Genomic DNA, 20,799 nt, shown 5'->3' on the forward strand with positions numbered 1-20,799 from the left:
ATTGAAATCAGCATATGTTACTCTACATAAATCCACTAGACCAAGTGTATTATTTGTGTTAAAAAAATCTACAAATTTTGTAAATATTGGTCTCTGATTTATCATTTACTGAGAGAAGTATGTTAATCTCTCCCACCCTGATTTTGAATTACTAAATAATCCTTGTGATTCTGTCAGTTTTAAAAATTTATATATTACCAAACAATGGAATTAAATGCAAATGTTTTGACATTTTATGTTTCCAAGGAACTGTTGCTTTTATTCTTTAAAGTGACCATCTTTCTCCCTAGCAATGAATATTCAACTGTTTATTTTAATAATAGCAAATACTTACTTAGAGCTTACAAGTAATATAGATTAGCCACTGCCCTAAAGTTTGCATCTTTTGAGTTATTTTAGTCATCACAATGACTTGTCATGGGAGGTGCGGTTATTATCCCCAATTTACAGTTGAGGAACTGAGGCCTAGTAAGTTGAGGTGAGTTACCCAGCATCACCCAGGTAGTAAGTGGGAGGGTCAGGACTGGAAGTCAGGTGGTCTGGATTGCCAGGCCCTGCTGTCATCCACTCTGCTTCACTGCAGTGGGGTCTTCTCCATTCTTACGTTTCACAGGGTTCATTTTTGTGTTTAAAAATTTTTTTTAAATTGAGGTATAATTTACACAAAGTAAACTACATAACTGTTAGAGAATACCTTGGTAAATTTTATATATGTCTACACCCATTGAACCACCACACAGAGCAAAGCAGAAAATATTTCATAACCCCAGAAGGTTCCCTTGTGCCCCTCCCCAGTCAATAACCTCGCTCAGAGGTTGTTTATCACCATAACTTTTTCCTGTTCATAGAAATGGAGCCAAACAGTGTAGGATCTTGTGTCTGCCTGTTTCACTTACTATAGTGTCTGTGAGATTACTCTATGTTATTGCATCAGCCAGCATTTTACTCTTTTTTATTGCTGTGTAGGATTCTGTTGTCTGAATATAACACAATGAAAAAAAATCTGTTTTTCTCTTTATGGACATTTGGTTTCTTATCAGGTTCTGCTATGATGAAATAAAGCTGCTCTGGATGTTCTTGTACAAGTCTTACTGTGGATGTAATACTCATTTCTCTTTGATAAAAACCTAGGAGTGGAATTGCTGGGTCATTGGATAGACCCATCATTTAGCTTTAGATGTTGCCAAACAATTTTCCAAAACAACTCACACAATTTATACTTCTACCGTCAATGAAGGAAAGTTTCATTTGCTCCACATTCTTGCCAACACATGGAAGTGTCAGTCAATATAATTTTAGCTATATTCATGTGGGTGTGTAGTGGTTTCTTACGGGGTTTTAATTTGCATTTTCCTGATGAGCAATGATATTGTAATAGATTGTTGCAAATGTAGCCACAATAATTCCATCTCTCTGTATACACCCCTTTGCAGTGTGACTATACTGCTTCTCGTCTCAGGAGGTGGATTTTATTTCTCCACCCCTTGGATATGTGGTTGGTCATGTGTCTTGCTTTGGCCACTGAGACATGACACAAGCAGAGGCTTGAAAATCACATGTTGGGGTTTGCCCTCTTTTAGCTGTGGTTAGACTCTTGAGAGCAAGGTGTGAAGAAGCCTGGGCTAGCATCCTCAGCGATGAGAGACCACCTGGAGAGAGAGGCCCCCTGATGGAGTGCCAGCAATGCAAGGAAGTGAGGCCGTCTTCACCCATCCAGCCCCAGACAGGCTGCCAGATGACTGAAGCCATATGAGCCACCCCGATTGAGACCACCATGTTGCCCAGCTGAGTCAGCCCAAATTGCTGACTCACAGGATTATGAGCACACAAAATGTTTTAAACCATGAGTAAATAACTGACACAGGAGATAGTATCAGAAGTAACATGCTGCTATAACAAAACTTAAAATGCGGCATTGACTTCAGCACTGGGCAGAGAGAAAGCTTTAAAAGGGATGAGAAAATTGTATGTAGAGGGTAGAAAAAAGGCTACCCTAGCTATGCTGTGGTGGAGTCATTGGCAAAAACGTTGTCTGTGATAACTTGGAAGAAAGAACATCATCTTGATGAACTTGTAGATTTGGTGGAGGAGGGTGGGTTTCTTCAGTCTCTATTCCCACCCCCGATTTTTGTCACAAGAACCTGGTAGAGGTCCCTGGAGAAGAGCCTGCTAATGGGTGAGAACTCACTTTTTTTCTGAGGTCCCTGGGGGTTCATCCACCTTAAGCCAGCCAATAATTGGCTTTTAGCACTTTGCAAACAATTTTTGAATTCTTACCCCATCTCCCCTGCCACTACAGGTGAGCCAGTGCTCATGGCCATCTGCTTAGAACTCAGGCGAATCAGCTGCCTCCCATCAGTTCTCTGATGGGTTAAAGAAACATTATGATTTGGTCAGTTATCCAGCTTTTTCTTGTCACTAGAGTTGCAGCGGTATGTGACAGTTTTTTTCCCATCCAAAGCAGAAACCAGAAGTTTGGCAAGAGGCTTCTTTATGTCTTAAGTCACCCTGCTTTTGTCATTGTTTGTTGAACTTTATCTTCCTCTTTTCTGCAAGCTCCTTGAGATCACATCAAGCTTGTTCAACTGTGATTTCCTTTAGGCTTAGCACTATGCTGGTCACAAGAAGTTTTCAACACGCCTGTTAAATGAGACTGAATTCCTGTTGGGGTAAGTGCTCCGAGGTGGAGTGAGCCTGAGCCCACTGGGCTGCCTGGAGGTCTGTGGGCTGATTCCTCCCGCTCGCGTTGGGCTAACACTACTACTTCTGAAATTCAGCACCATCTAAGAAGGGTTCTGCTTAGAGTGAAGGGAGCGCAATACCTGGCATTTAATAATAGGTAGTTGATGTCCCCAGGCATCGGGGTCAACCTCAAGCTGTGCTCTTAGACTCTGGGAGAGGAAAAAAGGGGGTATATGAGCATCAGAGTTTACCTTAGCAGACTGATTCAGTGTCAAACCTTGTCCCAAAAGGGATACTTCTAGAATAAGAGCTGGGGGTAGGGATAGGGTGTGCGTCAGGTGGCAAACAAGGTACACTCTGGATGTCCAGATCACAGGTGGTTTGTGAAGCCCTTCTTGTGTTATTATGGGTATTCCTTTTTTTTTCCCAAGAAAAGCACAAAAACTTTGCTGATTGGGAAAAGTCGTTGGTTGGTCCATCTTATTAGATTAGGTGAAGCCTTCAGGTTAAATGCAGCGTGATTGCTGGTTCCCTGCAGCGGGTGGCAGGATGAGGGTCTGTTGGCACGAGGTCTACAGGCAGGGATTTCCTACCAGCTCTATTCAGTAGCAGGCTTGGGGAAGGGGCGGTCTGCCCAAGACTTTGCCAACTGTAAATTCAAATTTACGACTTTTTTTTTCTTGCCACCTTCTGACTCCAATTTCTCTGATTCTCCAAAACTCCCAGATGCTAGGCTACAAGCTGATTATCAGGTATGTTCAGACCCTGGGAATCCCAATCCACGTCTACCAAAATCCTGCTCCCTGGCCCATGGCCTCCTGGCTCACAGACTCCAATGTGGGGAGAATCCTAGCCCCTGCCAATTTTCTAACAATCACTAGGTCTCGGGAACCTGGACACTTCTGGTTCAGGCCCCCTGCAGCAGCACTTCTGGCTTGGAATGCTGGTTTTGGAATGCCAGCAATTCTAGGACTCCTAAGAAAACAGCTGATTGAGGCTGTGTTTCCCCCACATCAGCTCCATGGCAGCCAAATCCCGTGAATGTGGGAGGTGGGTGCTGCTCTTGAGGCCACCTGCTGCTGCAGAGTGACTGAGAAGCCCCTCCTTCTTTGCTGCCTGTTTAAGCTCCCTATAGGGGTAGGCTTGGCTGAGGAGTTCCCAAATTGTAGAGGTGGACCCCAACTTTAGAGCCTTGTTCCTCCATAGGAAGAAGCCTGGGACATGTGCTGACCTCCTCCAACTTGTCCCCTCCAGACACAAACTTCCCACAAATCCTAGATTGTCAAACACCCATCCCCTGACCAAAATGCTTCCTTGGCTCTCCATTGCCCTCAGGATAAAGTGCACATTTCCTAGCCTTAAATGAAATAAACCAAACACAAAAGGACAAGTATAGTATGATTCTACCTACATGATATCTAGATAAGGAAATTCATAGACAGAAGTAGATTAGAGGTTAAAGGGGGCCAGAAGTAGAAGAGAAATGGGGAGTTAATAGGGTCAGAGTTCTGTTTGGGGTGTTGTAAAGGTGGTAATGGATGGTGGTGATGGTAGCTTAACATTGTAAAGGCAATCAATGGTGTTGAATTGTACACTTAAGAATGGTTAGGGTGGCAAATTTTATGTTATATATATATGTGACCATAATAAAATTAAAAAGAAAAATTCCCTAGCCAGGTACTAGGAATTATAGAGTCATGTGGTCCCAGTTACCTCTCTGGAATAAAATTCACCTCTCTCCAAAGTACCTAATGTTTTCATCTCTTAGGTTTTGTCTTACAAATAATAACAAAGAGCTCACATTTGATGACCGTCTCCCACGAGTTGCCAGCCACAGAGCTAGGCTCTCTACACACATTAATTTATTTTACATTTCTGCTTTCCTTTGCATTTACTCTGGTCAACTAGTTGAACAGGAGAGCTTCTTTAGTGGGAAAAGCCCAGGATTTGCCTATGAAGAGTCCAGATCCAGATTCTTGGCCCTGCTAGTTACTAGTTTTATGATGATCAGGCAAGTTCCTCAAGCTCTCTGTGGCAGGTAAACTCATTCACTGGTCAGTGGATAAATACTCATCTTGAAAAGTTATAGCAACCCTGTATTTATCCAGCCCTGGCTTCCTTTTGGCCACATCTGAGCAACAAAGAGGCCTTTGGGAGGAGGCTCTTAGGCACAGTTATAGAGAGGACTAGCCTCTCCTTTGCAGCAGCAGTCTTGCCAAGGGCAAGTCCCATGGTAGTGGGCTCAGCCCATCAAACCACCGGTCCCCTATGTCTGTGAGCACATTAGCAACCATCGAGGTGGGGCAGACCAATACCCTTGCATTCTCCACCATCTCCTCAAGGGGACTCTGCATATTATTTTTCCTTGTTTTTTTTTTAATTAACTGTTTTTTTAAATCAACTATATAAAAACCAAAAAAGTAAAAAAAATTAAAAAAAACATATACTAAAAGAACATTTCAAACAGACCTTAACAAGGGAGTAAGAAAAAGACAACTAACCTAAGATAACTGCTTTACATCCAACATGTTCCTACTCTACCCCAAGAAAGTAACCTAATATAGCAACATTTCTGTGACCTTGGTCCTACCATACCCATCAGAAATTAACAGACCATAGTCATTCCTGGGCATCCCCAGAACATTAAAGTTACACATGATAGCTTATCTGTTCTTCTTGGATTATTGTTTCCCCTTTCTTAATTGCTCTCTATTGCTAGTTCCCCTACATTCTACATTATAAACTGTTGAACATCTTTTAATGTGCTTTTTAGTTATTTGTATATCCTCTTTGGAAAAATGTCTCTTCATGTCTTTTGCCTACTTTTATTTTATTTTCTTTAATTGATTTTTATTGAGATATATTCACATACCATGCAGTCATACAAAACAAAGTGTACATTCAATTGTTTACAGTACCATTGTGCATTCATCACCAAAATTAATTTTTGATGTTTTCATTACCACACACACAAAAATAATAAGAATAAAAATTAAAGTGAAAAAGAACAATTAAAGTAAAAAAAAAAGAATACTGTGTGCCTTTTTTTTTTCTTCCCCCATTTTTTCTACTCATTCATCCATAAACTAGACAAAGGGGAGTGTGGTCCATATGGCTTTCCCAATCCCATTGTCACCCCTCATAAGCTACATTTTTATACAATCATCTTCAAGATTCATGGGTTCTGGGTTGTAGTTTGATAGTTTCAGGTATCCACCACCAGCTACCCCAATTCATTAGAACCTAAAAAGGGTTGTCTAAATTGTGCGTAAGAGTGCCCACCAGAGTGACCTCTTGGCTCCTTTTGGAATCTCTCTGCCACTGAAGCTTATTTCATCTCCTTTCACTTCCCCCTTTTGGTCAGGAAGATGTTCTCCATCCCACGATGCTGAGTCTAGATTTTTTGCCTACTTTTAAACTGGGTTGTTTGTCTTTTTATCATTGAGTTGTAAGATTTCTTTATATATCCTGGATATTCAACTCTTATTGGATATGTGGTTTCCAAATATTTGTCCCATTGAGTAGGCTGCCCTTTCACCCTCTTGACAAAGCCCTTTGAAGCACAAAAGTATTAAATTTTGAGGAGGTTCCATTCATCTATTTTTTATTTTGTTGCTTGTGCTTTGGGTTTAAGGTCTAAGAAATAACCTCCTACCACTAGACCTTTAAGATGCTTCCCAGCATTTTCTTCTAGGAGTTTTATATTCAGGTCTTTCATCCATTTTGAGTTAATTTTTGTGTAAGGTGTAAGACAGAGGTTGTCTTTCATTCTTTCGGTTATGGATATTGAGTTTTTCCTGCGCCATTTGTTGAAGAGACTGCTCCATCCCAGTTGGGTGGATTTGGCAGCCTTGTCAAAAATCAATTCACCATAGATGTGAGGATCTATTTTTGAACTCTCAATTTGATTACACTGGTCAGTATGTCTATCTTTATGCCAACAACATGCTGTTTTTATCACTGTAGCTTTGTAATATGCTTATAAATCAATTTGGGTAGAATTGACATCTTAACAATATTTAGTTTTCCAATCCATGAATGAGGAATGTCCTTCCAATTATTTAGGTCTTCTTTGATTTCTTGTAGCAATGATTTGTAGTTTTCTGAATACAGATCCTTTACATCCTTGGTTAATTTATTTTTATATATTTGATTCTTTTAGGTGCTATTGTAAATGGATTTTTAAACTGATATTCTCCTCAGATTGCTCATTACTGGTGTATAGAAACCCTATTGATTTTTTCTTCTTCTTTTCTTCTTTTTTCTATTATCTTACTTTTAATTTTGACGGTTGTGATTTTTGTATGTTAATCTTGTGTCCTGCCACTGTGCCGATCACATTTATTAGGACTAGTAGCTTTGTTGTAGATTTTTCAGGGCTTTCTAGGTTTAGGATCATATAATCTGCAAATAGTGAAAGTAAAACTTCTTTTCTGATTTAAATGCCCTTTTTTTCTTTTTCTTGCCTAATTGCTCTAGAGAGAATTTCTAGTAGAATTTTGAATAACAGTGTTGCCAGTGAGCTTCCTTGTCTCGTTCGCAGCCTCAACAGGAAAGCTTTCAGTCTTTCACCATTGAGTATGATGTTAGCTGTGGGATTTTCATGTATGCCTTTACCATGTTGAGAAAATTTCCTTCTGTTCCTGTCTTTCAAAATGTTATTATCAAGAAGGTATGCTGAATTTTGTCAAATGCCTTTTTTATTTTGCATCAGTTGAGATGATCATGTGGTTTTCTCCTTTGATTTATTAATGTGGTATATTTCATTGATTTTCTTGTGTTGAGCCACCCTTGTGTACCTTGGATAAAACCCATTTGACCAAGTTGTATAATTCTTTTAATGTGCAGTTGTACTTGATTTGCAACTATTTTGTTGAGAAGTTTTGCATCTGTATTCATTAGAGAGATTGGTCTGTAATTTTCCTGTCTTTTAGTTACCTTTATCTGGTTTTGGTACTAGGGTGATGTTAGCTTCATAGAATGAATTCGATGGTGTTCCCTCCTCTTCAATTTCTTGGAAGAGTTTGAGCAGGATTGGTATTAATTATTCTTGGAATGATTGGTAGAATTCACCTGTGAAACCATCTGATCGTGAGCTTTTCTTTGTTGGGACATTTTTGATGACTGTTTGAATCTCTGTTCTTGTGATTGGTTTGTTAAGATCTTCTATTTCTTCTCGAATCAGTGTGGGTTGTTTGTGTGTTTCTAGAAAATTGTCCATTTCATCTAAGTTGTCTAATTTGTTGGCATACAGTTGTTCATGGTATCCTCTTATGAACCTTTTTATTTCTTTGCAGTCAGTGGTAATGACCCCACTCTCATTTCTGATTTTATGTATTTACAGCTTCTCTCTTTTTGCCTTTGTCATTCTAGCTAAGAGTTTGCCAATTTTGTTTATCTTCTCAAAGTACTAACTTTTGGATCCTCTCTCCTATTTTTTACTCTCAATTTTTATTTATTTCTGCTCTAAACTTTGTTATTTCTTTCTGCTTGGTTTGGGGTTAGTTTACTGTCTTATTCTCATTCCTCAAGGTGTGTAGTTAGGCCTTCCATTTTAGCTTTTTCTTCCTTTTTAATATAAGCATTTAGGTCTATAAATTTCCCTCTCAACACTGCATTCACCACATCCCATATGTTTTTATATGTTGTGTTCTCATTTTCATTCATCTTGAGATAGTTACTGATTTCTCTTGCGACTTCTTCTTTGACCCACAGATTGTTTAAAAGTGTGTTGTTTAACCTCCGTAAACTTGTGTATTTTCCAGGCTTCCACCTGTTATTGATTTACAGCTTCATTCCATTATGATCACAGAAAGTGGTTTGTATAATTTTAATATTTTTAAATTTATTGAGATCTGTTTTGTGTATCCAACATGTACTCTATCCTGGAGAATGATCCATGGGCACTTGAGAAGAATGTATATCCTGATGTTTTGGTGTGCATTGTTCTGTATGTCTGTTAGGTCTAGTTCATTTATCAAGTTATTTAAGTTCTCTATTTCCTTATTGATCCTCTGTCTAGATGTTCTGTCTATTGATGTGGGTGGTTTATTGTAGGCCCCTTCAGTTTTGCAGTGTGTTTTGGGGCATCCTAGTTAGTTGCATATACATTTATGATTGTTATTTCTTCTTGGTGGATTTCCCATCTTATTAGTATGCAATTTTCTTCTTTGTCTGTTATGACAGGTTTACATTTAAAATCTATTTTCTATGATATTAGTAAGAGACCCCAGCTGTTTTTGGGATGCTGTTTGTATGGGGTACCTTTTTCCAGCCTTTCACTTTCAACCTATTTGTGTCCTTGGGTCTGAGGGAGTCTCTTGTAGACAGCATATAGATTGCTCATATTTTTCTATCCATTCTGCCAGTCTGTGTTTTTTCATTGGGGAGTTTAATCCAGTAATACTCAATGTTATTACTGTAATGGCTGTACTTACTTCAACAATTTTATCCTTTGACTTTTATATGTTGTGTCTTATTTTTGTCTCTCTTTATACCCTTTTAGTTACTTTTACCAATATTCTTCATTTCTCCACTCTACTCCAAGCCTCTCTTTCTTGTCTTTTCCTTTCAGTGTGTGGGGCAGATCTCTTTTTTTTTTTTTTTTTCCAACTTTCAAATGTTTTATTTTTAGTGTTTTTAAACATTTTAATACAACAAAGATATAAAATAATATATATTAGTTAAATCTGGATTTAATTTAGAATCAAGATATTTACTTATGTACAATACTGTGCTTCAAGTTATGGCTACCACAGGAACTTTCACATCTTCAAGTAATACTAGTTTCTCTGTGGATAGGGAGACATATGGGTAGAATTCTCAAAACATGCCCCATTTTAGTCCAAGCTAATTTTGCTTCCCTCATTAAATACCAGTTTTCACTTCTTTTGTTACAAGTTCCTAACAACCCATAGATTCTCTGAATGAAAAATTATTAAAATGAAACATTTGGAAGATGACATTACTAACTGGTAACATCACTTGGCTTTCTATGTTCAAATCCTCAGACAACCCAGTAGATTAGATTGAAACAACAGACCTGAAGTGACAATAAAATTAACATATTATTTCTTCTCCCTCCCTATCAGGCTCAATGCTTTGTTATGCTGAGACTCGGAGTACACCGAGTAAAAAGGCTTTTGGTTGAATTTAGGGTAGAATATATTCCAAAAAAAACAGTTGAAACATAGCTTATAGATTTCACAGATATTTATATTGGACTCAATGCAAAGGAATAGGTCTCATTTTAGTTACGCGAAATTGGTGGCATTTGCTGGGAGCAATTTTAGCCATTAAAAGCCACTAAAAGACAGGAAGACAAAACAAAACCATAAAGCCTCTTTCCTTTCTTATTGGTCACCTTTGATGTTCCTAACAATTCTCCTGTACAGAGGTATAGGGAGAATTCAGACTAAACTTTACAAATCCAAGTAAAGTTGGCACTGAAATGCTTTGTTGGCTTTGCAAATGTCTAAGTGACATCATGACTGCTTAAGAAAGCAACTGGACTATTCTAGAAGAGGTTTTTTTGTGTCAACTACCTGAAAACCTTAAAAAACCAAGTGACTATTACTATAATTACTTCTAGTAAGGGGTAAGTCTACAAAAAGACCATCAAAGAATTAAGTTGATTAAACCAGAGAGTTTAAAACAAGAATACATTAATGTTCTCTGGAATTTGGAACTAGGATCCTTAAAAAAGTTTACTATTAAATTAATGATGAAATTGCCTTTTGCTGAACACAGTCAAAGCAGGTTAGTGTTATGAATATGAATTTAGTAACAAACACTGTCCAAACAGATTCCCTAAACCAGACTTTTTCACATTAGCTATTAAAGGATTTGGCTCCTCTGTTCCTTGTTTATAAATTATAGGATTTTTGGAACTCTAAGTAATAACACTCAGGCAGATACAAAGTAGGAAAGATCACCACTTGCAATGTCATTCTTAAAACAGTTACGCCACCAGTAGGTCTCTCTCATCAATGGATTTTTCTTGTGATCAACCCACACTTATTTTAACTGACTGGTTCTAAAGCTAAGCTCATTGCTTTCTGATTTGAAAGGATACTAATAAATGGAGCCAGCATATAGAAGTTGTATTTTTGCCCTAGCAATTCTGGCCACAAAGAACTCTGGAGAGGATAGTCATGTTGAGAATTCTGCAGCATAGCTAAAGGTTGCCCCCAAATTATTTAGCAATAACGGCAAAACTTGCCTTCTTCAAGACCTACTCCCTACCAACTTCAGGTATGCTGGGAGTAACACTGCTTTTGCCTGGGCTTTAAAAAAAACAAAAGGCAATGCTGCCCCCTAGGAACACAGAAAATATATCCAAGACTTTTAACATAACCTCCCAGTTTACATACTCAAACCAAAAACCTTGGTTTCTTCTATACTAAAGTCTAATAAGCCTGCAACAGGAGAACCATATACAAGGTCAAAAATTATGTAGACCTAACTCATGTAAACTTCTCTACATAGCCATGGGGCAGATCTCTTAGCAAACTCTCTCAGCTTCTGCTTATCTGTGAATATCTTAAACTCTCCCTCATTTTTGAGGAACAGTTTTGCCAGATACAAAATTCTTGGCTGTCATTTTTCTCTTTCAGTATCTTGAATATATCATACCACTGCTTTCACACCTCCACGGTTTCTGTTAAGAACTTGTTGCTTGGTCTTATCAGGCTTTCCTTGTATGTGGTGAATCACTTTTCTCTTGCTGCTTTCAGAATTCTCTCTATCTTTGGCATTTGAGATACTGCTTAGCATGTGTCTCAGAGTAGGTCTATTAGGATTTATTTTGTTTGGAGTATGTTGTTCTTCTTGGACCTGGATATCAATGCCTTTCATAAAAGTTGGCCAGTTCTTGGCCATTAATTCCTCAAATATTCATTCCACCCTTTTCCCCTTCTTTTCTCCTTCTGGGACACCCATGATGCAAATATTTCTGTGCTTTGCTTTGTGTTGTCAAACAGTCCCAGAGACCCTGCTCAATTTTTCCCATTATTTTCTCTATCTGTTCATTTGTCTGTTCAAATTTGGATGCTTTGTCTTCTAGCTTGCTGATCCCTTTTTCTGCCTCTTCAAGTCTGCTGTGTGCCTCTAGTATATTTTAATTTTCATTATTGTGCTTTTCATTCCCATAAGTTCTGTTATTTTTCTTTGCATGCATTCACGTTATGTTCACTCGGTGTCTTCTTAATATCCTTTATCTCTTTAGCCATCTCTTTGAATTGGTTTAGGAGATTTGTTTGAATACTGTGATTAATTGTTCCAGATTCTGAATTTCCTCCAACTTTGTGATTTGCTCATTTGACTGGGCCATATCTTCCCCTTTCTTAATATGGCTTGTTATTTTTTGATGATGTCTGGGCATCAGATTACCTTGGTGAGTTTATTATGAAGGTCAGATTCTCTCTTTTCATAGGTTTTTGTTGTTGACTGGGTTTGTAAAATGCTCTTCTTTGCCACTTGGTTCATCAGTATTGCCCAACCAGTGGTGGGCCAGGGGCTCATGATGGGGATGCACACCAGTTTCATGGGACCCTGGGGGTAAGGTCAGGTAAAGACATGAAAAACCCTTTCCTCTGCTCCCCAAGTGTGTGCTTATCTGGTCCTCTTTGCCCAAAAGCCTTTTAGATGTATTTTGGAGGTGCACTTTCCTTGCCTGTGAGCAGATGCCACTCTTTGGCAATGTATTCACCTCAGCCCTCAGAAGGCAGGCTGTTTTTAGCTGTTGGCACCAGACAATGGCATAGCTGTGCCAAGCAATGCAAGTTGAAATCGCTGGTGTTCCCAGTCATCCAAATACACCAGCCAAAAGCCGGCAAAGGGCTAGACCTCTGCTGCCCTTTCACAGGACTTGTCCACCTGCCAAAGAACAGAGAAGCAATGCTTTTGCCCTGAGAGTGGGAGATGGGTAACAGGAGCTGGGGCTGAGTGGGGGTTACTCAGGATCTCTCAGGGAAGCTTCTCCATCTCTTTGTCACACTCTTTCCTGGGTGCTGCAGAGCACTCCCCACAATCTCCAGAGCCCCAGATACATTGTTGTGGACAGGTTCTGCTTGACCCCTAGTTATTCTTCTGGGAGAGAAGTAAACCAAGCTTCTCCCTAATCAGCCACCATATGACACCCCCATTTTATCCACTTGGTGGCATCAGATACATTCACAATGTTGTGTAACTCTCCCAATAACTAGTTCCAAACTTTCATCACCTCAAAAGGAAAAGTCATTCCATTTAAGCAATCATTTCCTATTTTCCCCTTTTTGTCCAACCCCTTGTTAATACTGATCTGTTTCTCTTCTCTATGGATTTGTCCATTCTGGATATTTCATAGGAAAGTAATACAACATGTAGTCTTTTGTGTCAGTCTAAAAAAGTCACTTAGCATAAGGTTTTCAAGGTTTATCCATGTTGTAGCATGAATCAGAACATCACTCCTTTATGCAGTTAAAAATGTTTCATTGTATGAATGGGCCACATTTTGTTCATCCATTTATCTGTTTATGGATTTATAGATTATTTCCACTTTTTGGCTATTGTGCATAGTGCTGCTGTGAACATTTAGATACAAGTGTTCGCTTACAGGTGTTTTCAATTCTTTGTATATGTACCAGGGAGTAGAATTGCTGGGTCATATGGTAATTCTATGTTTAACTTATTGAGAAACCATCAAACTGTTATCCACAGTGGATTCACTATTTTACATTTTAAATAACACTTATGTATGAGAATTCCAATTTCTCCACATCCTAGCTAACACATTCAATTTTATGATAAAAAATCATGGCCATGCTATTGGGTGTGAAATGATATCTCATAAGATGTATTATTTGAAAATATTTTCTCTCATTGTGTAGGTTGTATTTTCACTCTCTTAATAGTGTCTACACTTATTTAGGATTTTCTATATATGGAATCAGGTCATCAGTGAAGAGATAGTTTGCTTCTTCCTTTACAGTTTGGATGTCTTATTTATTTTCCTGCCTTATTGCTTTGACTAGAACTTCCCATACAAAGTAGAATAGAAGTGATGAAAGTGAGCATCCTTGTCTTGTTCCTTATCTTAGAGGGGTAAATTTTATTATTTCCCCATGGAATATTATGTTAAATGTGGGTTTTAAATAGATGTTCTTCATGAGGTAAGGAAGTTCCCTTCTAGTCCTCATTTTCTGAGTGTTTTTTAAATCATGAAAGGATCTTGGATTTTGTCAAAGGCTCTTTCAGCACCAACTGAGTGATCATGTGTTTTCCCTTTCTTTCTGTTAATGTTGTGTTACATCTATTGAGTTTCTTATGCTGAACCAAACTTACATTCCTGGGATAACTCACATTTGGTCATGGTGTTTTTTTAAGAATGCAATTTTATTAAGATATAGTCCTATAACATACTGTCCTCCAAAGTGTACAATCAGTTGTTCATAGTCTCATCACATACTTGTGCATTCATCACCACAACCATCTTTGAATATTTTCATTACTCCAAAAAATAAAATAAAAGTTAAAATAAAAAAGAACATCCAAGATATTCCACCCATTGTTCACTTACTTATTTACTGTTTTAAACACTCATTCATTGCTTTTTTAATTTTATAAAAAATTAAAAAGCAAATAATAAAAAAATTTAAAGCCAAAATAAAGGAATAAGAAAAAACAAATAACCTAAAATCACAACATTGCTTCCAACATGTTCCTGCCATACCCCAAGAAAATTAACAAACCATAACCAAACAAAAGAATAAGAAAAACAATTAACCTAAAATGACTACATTGCTAACTTATTCCTACCATACCCCCCAAAATTAACAAACCATATTCATTCCTGAGCATTCCCATAATATTAAGTTTACCCTCCATAACTTATCTGTTCTTATTAGATTATCATGCCCCCTTCACTATTTGCTGTCTATCCCTAGGTCTACATTCTACAATATAAACCATTTATTTTACATTTTTCACAGAGTTCACATTAGTGGTAACATAGAATGTCTCTCTTTTTGTGCCTGGCTTATTTCGCTCAGCATTATGTCTTCAAGGTTCATCCATGTTGTCATATGTTTCACGAGATCGTTCCTTCTTACTGCCGTGTAGTATTCCATCGTGTGTATATACCACATTTTATTTATCCACTCATCTGTTGAAGGAAGTTTGGGTTGTTTCCATCTCTTGGCAATTGTGACTAATGCTGCTATGAGCATTGGTGTGCAGATATCTGTTCATGTCACTGCTTTCAAATCCTCTGGGTATATGCCGAGTACTGAAATTGCTGGATCAAAGGGTAACTCGATATCTGGTTTTCTAAGGAACCACCAGACTGTCTTCCAGAATGGCTGTACCATTATACATTTCCACCAACAATAAATAAGAGTTCCAATTTCTCCACATCCTCTCCAGCATTTGTAGTTTCCTGTTTGTTTAATGGCAGTCAATCAAATTGGTGTGAGATATCCCATTGTGTTCTTAATTTATATCTCCCCAATAGCTAGTGAAGCTGAACATTTTTTTCATGTGTTTCTTGGCCATTTGTATTTCCTCTTCAGAGAACTGTCTTTTCATCTTTTGCCCATTTTATAATTGGGCTCTCTGTACTATGGTCATTGAGTTGTAGGATTTCTTTATATATGCAAGATATCAGTATTTTGACAGATACATGGTTTCCAAATATTTTTTTCCCATTGTGTTGGCAGTCTCTTCACCTTTATGAAAAATTCCTTTGAGGTACAGAAGCTTTTAAATTTGAGGATATCCCATTTATTTATTTTTTTCTTTTGTTGTTTGTGCTTTGGGTGTAAGGTCTAAGATGTGACCTTTTAATACAAGGTCTTGAAAATGTTTCCCTTTGTTATCGTCTAGAAATTTTATTGTACTGTCTCATATTGACATCTGAAATCCAGTTTGAGTTAATTTTTGTGTAGGGTGTGAGGTAGGGTCCTCTTTCATTCTTTTGGATATGGATGTCCAGCTCTCCCAGACCCATTTGTTGAAAAGAGTGTTATGACACATTTCAGTGAATTTGGGGGCCTTATCAAAGATCAGTCAGCCATAGATCTGGGGGTCTCTGTCCGAATTTTCAGTTTGATTCCATTGATCTATATGTCTATCTTTGTGCCAGTACTATGCTGTTTTGACAACTGTGGCTTTATAATAAGCTTCAAAGTCAGGGAGTGTAAGTCCTCCCACTTCGTTTTTCTTTTTTAGAGTGGTTTTAGCAATTCAAGGCATCTTCCCTTTCCAAATAAATTTGATAACTAGCTTTTCCAAGTCTGCAAAGTAGGTTGTTGGAATTTTGATTGGGATTGCATTGAATCTGTAGATGAATTTGGGTAGAATTGACATCTTAGTGACATTTAGCCTTCCTATCCATGAACACGGAATATTTTTCCATCTTTTAAGGTCCCCTTCTATTTCTTTTAGTAGAGTTATGTAGTTTTCTTTGTATAGGTCTTTTACATCTTTGGTTAAGTTTATTCCTAGGTACTTGATTTTTTTAGTTGCTATTGAAAATGGTATCTTTTTCTTGAGTGTCTCTTCAGTTTGTTCATTTCTAGCATATAGAAACATTACTGACTTATGTGCATTAATCTTGTATCCCGCTACTTTGCTAAATTTGTTCATTAGCTCTAGTAGCTGTATCGTCGATTTCTCAGGGTTTTCCGGACATAAGATCATATCATCTGCAAACAATGACAGTTTTACTTCTTCTTTTCCAATTTGGATGCCATTTATTTCTTTGTCTTGCCGGATTGCCCTGGCTAGCACTTCCAGCACAATGTTGAATAACAGTGGTGACAGCGGGCATCCTTGTCTTGTTCCTGATCTTAGAGGGAAGGCTTTCAGTCTCTCACCATTGAGAACTGTGCTGGCTGTGGGTTTTTCATATATGCTCTTTATCATATTGAGGAAGTTTCCTTCAATTCCTACCTTTTGAAGTGTTTTTATCAAAAACGGATGTTGGATTTTGTCAAATGCTTTTTCAGCATCTATTGAGATGATTATTTGATTTTTCCCTTTCGTATTGTTAATGTGTTGTAATACATTGATTGTTTTTCTTATGTTGAACCATCCTTGCATGCCTGGAATGAACCCCACTTGGTCATGGTGTATGATTTTTTTTAATGTGTCTTTGGATTCGATTTGCAAATATTTTGTTGAGGATTTTTGCATCCATATTAATTAGGGAGATTGGCTGGTAGTTTTCCTTTTTTGTAGCATCTTTGCCTGGTTTTGGTATTAGATTGATATTAGCTTCATAAAATGAGTTAGGTAGTGTTCCATTTTCTTCAATGTTTTGAAAGAGTTTGAGTAAGATTGGTGTCAGTTCTTTCTGGAAAGTTTGGTAGAATTCCCCTGTGAAGCCATCTGGCCCTGGGCATTTATTTGTGGGAAGATTTTTGATGACTGATTGGATGTCTTTGCTTGTGATGGGTTGGTTAAGGTCTTCTATTTCTTCTCTGGTCAGTCTAGGTTGTTCATATGTTTCCAGGAAATTGTCCATTTCCTCTACATTATCCAGTTTGTTGCCATACGTTGTTCATAATATCCTCTTATAATCTTTTTAATTTCTTCAGGATCTGCAGTTATGTCACCTTTTTCATTCATTATTTTGTTTATATGGGTCTTCTCTCTTTTTGATTTTGTCAGTCTAGCTAGGGGCTTGTCAATCTTGTTGATCTTCTCAAAGAACCAACTTTTGGTGGTATTTATCCTCTCTGTTGTTTTTTTGTTCTGTGTCATTTATTTCTGCTTAATCCTTGTTATTTCTTTTCTTCTACTTGGTTTAGGATTGGTTTGCTGTTCATTTTCTAGCTTCTTCAGTTGATCCATTAGTTCTTTGATTTTGGCTCTTTCTTCCTGTTTAATATATGCGTTTAGTGCTATAAATTTCCCCCTCAGCACTGCTTTTGCTGCATTCTATAGGTTTTGGTATGTTGTGTTCTCATTTTCATTTGTGTCTATATATTTAGCAATTTCTCTTGCTATTTCTTCTTTAACCCACTGATTGTTTAGGAGTGTGTTGTTTAACCTCCAGGTATTTGTGAATTTTCTAAGACTCTGATGGTTATTGACTTCTAATTGTATTCCATTGTGGTCAGAGAATGTGCTTTGAATAATTTCAATCTTTTTAAATTTATTGAGGCTTGTTTTATGTCCCAGCATATGATCTATTCTGGAGAAAGTTCCGTGAGCACTAGAAAAGTATGTGTATCCTGGTGATTTGGGATGTAATGTCCTGTATATGTCTGTTAAATCTAATTCATTTATCAGATTGTTTAGGTTTTCAATTTCCTTATTGGTCTTCTGTCTGGTTGATCTATCTATAGGAGAGAGTGATGTGTTGAAGTCTCCCACAATTATTGTGGAAACATCAATTGCTTCCTTTAGTTTTGCCAGTGTTTCTCTCATGTATTTTGTGGCACCTTGATTGGGTACATAAACATTTATGATTGTTGTTTCTTCTTCTTGTATTGCCCCTTTTATTAGTATGTAGTGGCCTTCTTTGTCTCTCAAAACATCCCTGCATTTGAAGTCTATTTTATCTGAGATTAATATTGCTACACCTGCTTTCTTTTGGCTGTAGCTTGCATGAAATATTTTTTTCCATCCTTTCACTTTCAGTTTCTTTGTGTCCCTGTGTCTAAGATGAGTCTCTTGTATGCAACATATTGATGGTTCATTTTTTTTTGATCCATTCTGCGAATCTATATCTTTTAATTGGGGAGTTTAATCCATTTACATTCAACGTTATAACCGTGAAGGCATTTCTTGAATCAGCCATCTTAACCTTTGGTTTATGTTTGTTGTATATATTTTTCCCTCTCTCTATTAATATCCTTTATTGTACCCATACCAAATCTCTTTAGTACTGAACCTTTCTCCAAGTCTCTCTGTCCTGTCTTTGTTTCTCTGTCTGTAGGGCTCCCTTTAGTATCTCCAATAGGGCAGGTCTCTTGTTAGCAAATTCTCTCAGCATTTGTCTGTGAAAAATTTAAGCTCTCCCTCAAATTTGAAGGAGAGCTTTGCTGGATAAAGTATTCTTGGTTGGAAATTTTTCTTACTCAGAATTTTAAATATATCGTGCCACTGCCTTCTCGCCTCCATGGTGGCTGCTGAGTAGTCACTACTTAGTCTTATGCTGTTTCCTTTGTATGTGGTGAATTGCTTTTCTCTTGCTGCTTTCAGAACTTGCTCCTTCTCTTCCGTGTTTGACAGTGTGATCAGAATATGTCTCAGAGTGGGTTTATTTGGATTTATTCTATTTGGAGTTCGCTGAGCATTTATGATTTGTGTATTTATGTTGTTTAGAAGATTTGGGATGTTTTCCCCAACAATTTTTTTGAATACTCTTCCTAGACCTTTACCCTTTTCTTCCCCTTCTGGAACACCAATGAGTCTTATATACGGACATTTTATATTATCTATCATATCCCTGAGGTCTGTTTCGATTTTTTCAATTTTTTTCCCCATTCTTTCTTTTATGCTTTCATTTTCCATTTTGTCCTCTTCCAGGTCACTGATTCGTTGTTCAACTTCCTCTAGTCTTGTACTATGAGTGTCCAGAATCTTTTTAATTTGGTCAACAGTTTCTTTAATTTCCATAAGATGATCTATTTTTTAATTTAGTCTTGCAATGTCTTCTTTATGCTCTTCTAGGGTCTTCTTGATATCGTTTGTATCCCGTACTATGGTCTCATTGTTCATCTTTAGTTCTTTGAGTAGCTGCTCTAGGTGCTATGTCTCTTCTGATATTTTGATTTGGGTGCTTGGGCTTGGGTTATCCATATCGTCTGGTTTTTTTCATATGCTTTATAATTTTCTGTTGTTTTTGGCCTCTTGGCATTTGCTGAACTTGATAGGGTTCTTTTAGGATTTGTAGACTAACTGAAGTCCTTATCTCTAATTTATCAGATCTACAGCTTCGTGGATTACACTTTCTCTAACTAACCAGCAGGTGGCATCCATGAGCCACCTGTTCTCCACAAGCCAGTTCTCCCCTGCTTTGCCTTTGTGGTGAGTGGGGGAGTGAGTCTTGTGGGGTCCAATTGGTGTACCAAGCTTGCGTGTGTAGTTGGTGTTGCCCGCCCTGTATATGGGGCGTGTGTCTGGGCAGTCGGGGAGGGGGGGTGGCTCTAACAATCAAATCTCCCTGGTGATCCTGCAGTTTTAAAGCTGCTGCAATAGTCTAATCCTTCAGTTCAGTCCTGCCACAGTTTGTCTCTGCCACTGACCCACAAGTCCTTGGTATTGGCGTATGGCTCCTGAGACTTGCAAGTGGGCCCCTCTTCCAGGCTGTGCACCCCGGGTCCTCTGTTGAGGGATGACTGTTCTATGTCACAGGTGAGTGCCGTCCCCCCAGGGCAGTTCTGGGCTGCTGGGCTGTGTAGGGAGGCTGCCAGTCTGCTGAAATGATGGCTGAATGGGGCTTTGTTAATTCACACTGCTCCACCTTCCCAACTCTCCACAGCACTACTCTTTCCTCGCTGCTGCCAGCCGCCAGCCACTGAGGTTTCTTCCCCAGCAGCCGCTGTTTTGTTTCTGATGTGAAGTCGCGGCCCCCGGAGCTGCCTGTCCCAAACCCCGCCCAAAAGGCCTCGCCGGCGTCCTGGCTTTGTTCTTTATTGACTCTGTGACTTTGGGGGAAATCACTGAAAATCATTTTTATTTATCTTCTCCCCTATGCTATAAGGGAGTAAGATACAGACCATTCATTTGATATGTATGTTCTGTTCTGTTTTTTGTTTTTTTGCACACCTTTTAAAAAAGATTTTTCTTTCTTCACCATTCACTTTATTTACCTAAAGTAAGCAGTTGTTTTGTTTCTGGATTTTCTTTCTATTGACAACTCTATGCCTTCCTTCCATTTAATGTTATTTCCCATTATGACTTACTAGGTAATTAACTCACATTTAAAAGTTTTAGGGTCTGAAGGGAGCTACTTACTTGAGATCACTGTCAAATGGATTTTTTAAAAAAATTATAATAATTCAAGCTGTGTTAAGCTCAATCTTTATAACAGATTTTTTTTTTTATAACAGATTTTTAAAATGTGTGAGACTTGCTTGTGTGTTGTGTGTGTTTGGGTGGAAATTTTGTCAGAGATAAAAACAAAAT

Source organism: Choloepus didactylus, chromosome 25, assembly GCF_015220235.1.
Source record: "Choloepus didactylus isolate mChoDid1 chromosome 25, mChoDid1.pri, whole genome shotgun sequence".
NCBI lineage: Eukaryota > Metazoa > Chordata > Mammalia > Pilosa > Megalonychidae > Choloepus > Choloepus didactylus.